At 40.9% G+C, this 7,592-nt stretch overlaps 1 non-coding gene across 1 annotated transcript; it reads left to right on the top strand.

Annotated features, from left to right (window-relative positions):
• Window positions 1-6,495: 6,495 nt before the first annotated feature.
• On the top strand, window positions 6,496-6,557 carry LOC130029038 (U7 small nuclear RNA). The gene has a single exon (XR_008793255.1). It is a non-coding gene; the product is annotated as a U7 small nuclear RNA (small nuclear RNA).
• The last annotated feature ends 1,035 nt before the right edge of the window (window positions 6,558-7,592 follow it).

Genomic DNA, 7,592 nt, shown 5'->3' with positions numbered 1-7,592 from the left:
ACCTTCCTTCTCCGAAACTGTCCATCTTGAAAACTTGCTTTGTTTCTTCACTTTGCTCCATTCTTCTTCATCTGTCATGTGCCCATGAGACTCGGAACCCTCCATGTCCCATCTCCCTCTGTCCCTTACCAGCCTGGCTGCACAGCCCGCAACGTCGGGGTGCCCTTTTCAGGAGCAGCAGAACCACCTCCCACCCACCCCCCATCTCTGTCCCTACACTTGTCTTTGCCTCGGATCATTAGCTTGGTTTTTGAGCAAACTGGAAAAAGTACTTTTATTTTGTTGTGGGGCCTGGTGTTGCAGAGGGTTTTTTCCTGATGGTCATCAGGGGTTCCTTTGGGTGGTGCTCAGCGATCTCTCCCTGTCACCCTGTGTGCCTACCTGCTGTTCTCACTCTGACTCACTAAGAGATTTTCTTCAGCCTTAATCCTTAAACGTGAATTATTGAGCCATTGACAAAGCTGGTTTTGGTGGAGCAACAGTACAGAGGGGATGGTGTTGTTCTTACCCATGACTGATCATGGTTTGATCCCCAGCACTCCATGCTCCCCCAGATATCACTGGTTCTAGACAAATACAAAAGCCCACAAATTACTATGAGGGCTGTCAGGCTCCTCACGGTGTTCCTCCCAGAGGATCTTCTCTTTTCTGTGGACCTGTTTTTACTGTGAGAACCACAGAGATCCACCTGCTGGCCTATTCATCCAGGGTCTATAGGATTAATTATTATCTGGCTTGCTGTGATCAATTTCAGAACTCAAACCACAGCTTCAGGATTTGGCATTGCTGCAGTTTCATTGAGAATGAGGTCATCAATATGAGGTAGCTGGCAAGATTCATAATAGAATAGACATATTTTTAGGCTGTTGGGATAGCTCAGTGGAGCAAGCATATGACTTCAACGGTGGAGGTCCAGGCTCCATCCCAACCACCACATCTATGGTCTCTCGACAACTTAGGAGGAAGTCCAGAGCCTGATGCTGGGAATGCAGGAACTTAATCTCCCTAGACACTGAAATGAGTCAAATGAAAACTTAAAAAATTCTAGTATTTTTCATAATAGTGGAATACTCTGATTTTGCCTTCTCTAGAAAGTTAGCACAAGTCTTAATGGTGGCATAGAACTGGTTTGTGGGCCCTAGTGATAGTGCAGTGGGAAGGGCACTTGCTTTGTATGAAGTGGAAATCTGGGCTCCATCCCCATCACCCATGTGGTTCCTGGCGCCCCACTACGAATCATCGCAGAGCACTTCTTCGTGTGCCCCTTCCCAAATTGATACAAAGAAGAAAACAAAAACAATAAAAAACTCACTGATCCTGAAAATGATGTGCTTGTTCTGAGATGTTTCACATGACCCTTGTGGTCCATCTCGGCATGTCATGTGCAGGCCTGCTCAGGTCACTAGCACTGCGTCCATTCTTCCACAAAGTCCAGAACAGTGATTTAAAGGCCCAGAGAGAAGATCGTTAGTGACTTCCTGGGAGGAACAAAGGACTCCTAATACCCAAATCTGAGAGATTTGGGGACATCAGTTCTTCAGACACCCTGGGCAACTGAGTAAAGGTTTGAACAAAGCATATACAAAGTGGTTCTTTGAAAAAAATCTCTGTAGCGACTTATATGCTGCCCGGTCTTATGTGCTCCTTATGCCCAGGGGCACAAGCACGTGGAGTGCCCCAGCACATGTGTTGCCCTCTTGAGATGTGTACTTTCATACTTCCATGTCTAATACTGGGATGTGTGTAGGGGCTCTCCCCAAGGGCGGAGAGGCCTGTGTTCTTTCTTGAACGCGTTACTCCCTCTCTCTGATTTTCTTCTCTTCCTCACTCACTTCCCCTCCACACCTTCAAAAGCCCCTCCAAATATAATCTGTTTTACTTGCCAAAAAATCTCTGCAGCTGTCCACAGGTACTGTTGTGCTGTGGTCCACATCAAATACCACATGAGCCTCAAAGATTTTGAGGTCATGACCAAAAGAGACAAGGAGACATCAACAAATAAATTTTGGAGGAGTGTATTCACAGCATCTGGAGGGCAGTCCTGCTAGGCAAGAGCATCAGCCTCCCACCACAAGCACAGGCGAGGAAAAAACACATCCTACACACGTGTCATTTTCATAAGCACCCACAAAATTAGTTAACTCATATGTCCCATATCCTGACACCTGTTAGGGTCCGAGATCATGACAGCCTCACCTGTCAAGGAGAACTCTGAGAGACCAAGTCCATGCAAAAGCAAGAGGTTTATTTGAGCATGCTTGGGCTCACAGCATGACCGCAAACCATCAGTGACAGAAAGCCCCGAGCCTCTTCAAAGGGGGCTTTTTATAGGCCATCTTCCCGCGCATTTCAGAAATGCCCACGCACAAATCACCCAATACATTTGAATTATCACATTAGATACTGCACGCAGGCAGCCAGTCATTTTGCAACAAGCCATCAGCACCAGCCACTCTCTTCTGTACCTGTCACCAGGCCATCCCACCGGGCAGTCAATTACGCCTTTTCGGGTTTTATGGCCCTATTAGGTGAATTCCAGGGCAAGAAAATACCTCATTAGGCCTTCTCTGACCTTGTGGCCTTATTAGGCGGATTCCATGGCAAGGAGATGCCTCATTAGGCCTTTTCCAGCCTTGTGGCCTTACCTGGCGAATTCCAGGGGCAAGGAGGAGATGGGGGTACCTGGTGTTGTCAACCTGCCGCAGCTGCAGGGCGGGATATGGGCTGGGACTTGCTTTGCTAGGGCCCACTTGTCATGGGGCTATCTTTCAACACCCAGTAAATTTACGTCGACATAAAGTGAAGCAAGCCTTGACATAGAAAATAATAAAACTGATTATACAAAGCAATCAAGTATTGATCATAAACCACGCCACTCTTTTGCACCCTAAGCCATTGTTCCTATTTCACTCCATGATTGGCAGGTGCCTTGTGAGGGATTGCAAGAAATTAAGTCTATAAATACAGATATCAACTCTTCAAACTAAAAAGTAAACGTCTAAATTAACTAAGTTTTGTGTTTTACTATTAAACACTGTACTACTTTAGCACTGTCGTCCCATTGTCCCACTGTTCATTGATTTGCTCCAGCAGGCACCAGTAACGTCTCCATTGTGAGACTTGTTGTTGCTGTGTTTGGCATATCGAATGCGCCCCAGGGAGCTTGCCAGGCTCTGCCATGTGGGTGGGATACTCTTTGTAGCTTGCTAGTCTCTCTGAGAGGGATGGAGGAATCAAACCCGGGTGGGCTGCGTGCAAGGCAAATGCCCTACCCACTGTGCTATTGCTCCAGCCCTCCATTTTACTATACATTTTATTCATATTTTCCTCTAATAAACTAAAACTCATAGCTGAACAATAGGTCAACACAACTGAAAAAGTGACTTTCTCCTGCACACCCACTCTATAATTCTTCTTGAGCACTGGTTCAAATTTTGAAAGAATTTAATTTTTGCTGCATAATTCATCCACTACTAAACTAATCAATGACCACTCAGCTACAGAGCAAAGAAGGGACTTTCAATTCATGTGGCTGATCTATTTTAGATCTCAGTTGAATTCAGTGCATTGTCGACTTGAGCACTGTTTGAAGAGTTGATGAGCACAGAGCTAAGAGTAGCTTGAGAACACCACTGGATATAAAGATATATGTGGCTGATCTATTTTAGATCTCAGTTGAATTCAGTGCATTGTCGACTTGAGCACTGTTTGAAGAGTTGATGAGCACAGAGCTAAGAGTAGCTTGAGAACACCACTGGATATAAAGATATACAAACACATAGACAGGAATATTGACTACACATAGAATGCTTTCCATTCCTCAATTCCTGAGCATCATTCTGGGTTACCCCAAGGCCCATTCTGGGCTTTTGATTGACTTAGTTTCATGCTCAACTGTTGTAACAGAATACATGAACAGTTGGAGCTACTCCAGCAATTGGAAGTTTTGTGCAATTAAAAAATATCAGTCTGGGGTGGGGGGTGCGGGGTGGGAGGGATACTGGGATCCGCGGTGGTGGGAACCGGTCACTGGTGGAGAGATGGGTATTCAAAATAAATAAATAAATAAATAAATTTAAAAAATAAAAATATTTAACATAAAAAATAAAAAATATAAAATAAAAAAAATTAGTCGAACTTGGAGTAGCTGCCCCAGGATCCATGGTTAGAACCCCAGAGGGTTCCCTGAGCCCTGTTCCCCTGAGCAGTCAGGCAAAAGTCTAGAACATTACAGAATATGTCCCCCAAAAAATAAATAAATCAACACAAAACATGATATATGAATATTAACGTGCAGTAATTTCTGAGCGTTATTTTTTGGTGGTCTTGGTTGGGGGTCAGGGTTGGAGTACTGTACTGGTGGGTGTTTACATGGAAATCCTTGTGAATTTTATTCCCTTAGTGAAAATGTAAACATTTTGCCTCCATAGGCTATGTGTTCAGCCCCTCCCTCTCAATCTATCCGGTACGTGGTGAGCCCCCAATGTCCTGCTAGCAACCAAGCAGATGTCCTGCTAGAAATCCAAGACCAGAAACGGAAACAAAAATTGAACTTTCTCTACCAAAAAAAAAAAAAAAAGAAAGTCTCGATAGCAAAGAGGATATGTGGAGAGAGATTGACACTGGTGGTTGGATGCATGCTGCAAAATTGTATGTCTAAAACTCAACTAAGAATAACTTTGTAGGGGCTGGAGCGATAGCACAGTCGGTAGGGCATTTGCCTTGCACTCTCCAACTGAGGTTCAATTCCTAGTATCCCATATGGTCCCCTGAACACGGCCAGGAGTGATTCCTGAGTGCAGAGCTAGGAGTAACCTAAGAGCATCGCCAGGCATGACCCAAAAAGAAAAAAACAACCTTGTAAATCATGGTGTTTTAATAAATTTTTTAAAAAAGAAGAGATTGTGTGAGCATTTAATAGGTTAACAATACATATAAAAAGCTATAATAATTTCTAAGAGATTAAAGAAGCAAAAATCAATGATAAACAATATTTGAGTCAACATTAGTGTATTGATGGGGGATGGAGTTGACTGAAAATTAAAAAATCCTAAATTTTATATTTATTTGGGACAAATACCAAACTATTGATTCGAATTATAATTCGTATGGTATTTAAGCTCTAGGAAACTTTTAGGTAATGACTAAAAGTTTAAAAATGTCTTATAGTCTCTAAATCAATGGAGAAAAAAATGTATATGAGGGAGGAAAATCTCTGTCTAAAAGAATGGGAGTGGGGAAGATGCCAGAATTTATTTTAAAATTAGAGAGGACCTGAGAGATAGTACGGTGGGTAAGGTGCTTGCCTTGCACACAGCCAACCAGAGTTCAATCCCAGGCATCCCGTGTGGTCCCCCAAGTATCACCAGGAGTACTTCCTAAGTGAAAAGCCAGGAGTAACCCCTGAACATTGCTAGGTGTGGCCCCGAAACCAAACAAAGAAATTAGAGTAAGAAAAAACAAATAGCAAAATTGGGTGGCAAAATAAATTCAAATATATGAGGAATCGTGATAGATATGTCTTGAATTTAATGTGAAATTGTCAGAGCAGATAAAAACATACAAATTTAAGCTGCATGTGTTTTTTAAGTACAAAAACACATAAAACAATAAGGGGAAATGTTAGCAATAAATCTAAATATATATAGTAATATCCACAAGAACGGTCACTGTCACTGTCACTGTCCTCCCGTTGTTCATCGATTTGCTCAAGAGGGCCCAGTAACACTGTGAGACTTGTCACTGTGTTTGGCATATTGAATACGTCACGGGTAGCTTACCAGGCTTTACCATGTGGGAGAGATACTCTCGGTAGTTTGCCAGGCTCTCTGAGAGGGGCGGAGGAATCCAACTCGGGTCCATGTTGGCTGTGTGCAAGGCAAACGCCCTATACACTGTGGTATCGCTCCAGCCCACAAGAACGTCAATGAAAGTTTATTAATACAACAAAAAAAGAATTTAAGATAATAAATAGCTCTGTTGTAGCACTGTCCTCCGCTGTTCAACAAATAGTTCGAGCAGTCACCAGTAACAGCTCCATTGTGAGACTTATTGTTACTGTTTTTTGCATATTGAATACCTCACTGGTGGCTTGCCAGGCTTTGCCCTGTGAAGATAATAAATACAAAATGAAATTAGTATGATTGCTATATATTATTTAAAATTCAGACTTACCAGAAAGATTTAACAATTCCAACTTAAATGCACCTAATAAAGTAGTTTCAAAATATTTCAAGTATTTAAAATTCTTTTATTAAATCACCGTGAGAAAAACAAAGTTGTCCATGATTGAGTTTCAGTATTACAATGCTCAAACACCTGTCCTTTGACCCGTGTACACTTCTCAACACCAATGTCCTCAATTTTCCTCTTTCCAACCCCACCCCAAGTCTGCCTCTGCCACAGACAGGCACTTTTCTTATGTGAAGAAATTAACACCATCGTCTTTGTGGGCAATTCTATCATCACTAATAGGTAAATCAAGAAATTAGTTAAAAGTGTTACAGCTCTTTTAGAATTTGTCTAGCAGTTTTTCTGGTTGCTACTGGAAAGCCCACACTCACCCCCCAAACGAAATGAGTTGTGATACAAAATATTTTAAAAAGCAATAAACTTGTTCGTTTATTTATTTTATTTTTAGAAGCGCCAGGAATCAAATCTGAGTTCTTACACATGCTTTATCACTGAGACATATCCTTGATTCGTAAAATAAGTTCAGTTGTACATACAATACACTGTCCGCCAACAGTGTAGAATGCACATTCTCTCAAGCTCACAGAGAATACTTACAATGACTGGCCAGAACTAATATTAGTACCAACAAATTAAAATAAAAGCTGGTATCATATAGCCTGATTAAACATAGAACATAATTGTTATAGAGATAACACAAATTCCTGAAAGTTAAAAAATAAATTCCTATTTACTCATGAGTAAAAGAAACTAAAATGGAAATTTGAGAGTACTTAGTTTCTATTTATTCACTTTTACCAGGAATTGTGGTTTGGGCCACACCCAGCTATGCTCTGATCTTATTCCTGGCTTTATGCTCAGAAATCATTTCTAGTGTGCTAGGATTTGGGAAGAAGGTTATTGGGCCTATCTGATGCCGGGGGAAAACTAGAAACACATGCAAGGCCTAACTTCCTAAAACACCTCTCTGACTCGGAAAGTTAGTTTTTAAAATACTGCATTTCAACATTAGTAAGATAAAGTTTATAAGCTACTTGAGGGAAATCTATAATTTTGAGTACATACATTTGTTTTTCTAATGTCTGAAAATTCAGCAAGTAATTTATGTAATTAAAGAAAGTAATCAGGAAAAGAAGTAAAATAAACTAAATTTTTTCAAAAGATGATAATATATGCAAAAGCATAAATTAATGATATAGAAAACAAATAAATAATTGGATAAACTAAATAAAAATTGTTTAACATGAGTAATACATTTTCAACTACTAAAAAAATTTTGAAAAAAGAAAGCTCCACCGGTCCCCACAAAGGTACAAATAAAACAAGAATATAAATGAGACATGTTGAAATGGTCAATGGTCAACAGAGATTAAAATCTACTAAGGGATATAATGCACAAA

The sequence above is a fragment of the Sorex fumeus genome, unplaced genomic scaffold, assembly GCF_029834395.1.
Source record: "Sorex fumeus unplaced genomic scaffold, SorFum_2.1 ptg000041l, whole genome shotgun sequence".
Lineage (NCBI taxonomy): Eukaryota > Metazoa > Chordata > Mammalia > Eulipotyphla > Soricidae > Sorex > Sorex fumeus.
Note: the sequence above shows the minus strand (reverse complement) of the source record. Positions and strands in the feature narration are given on the sequence as shown.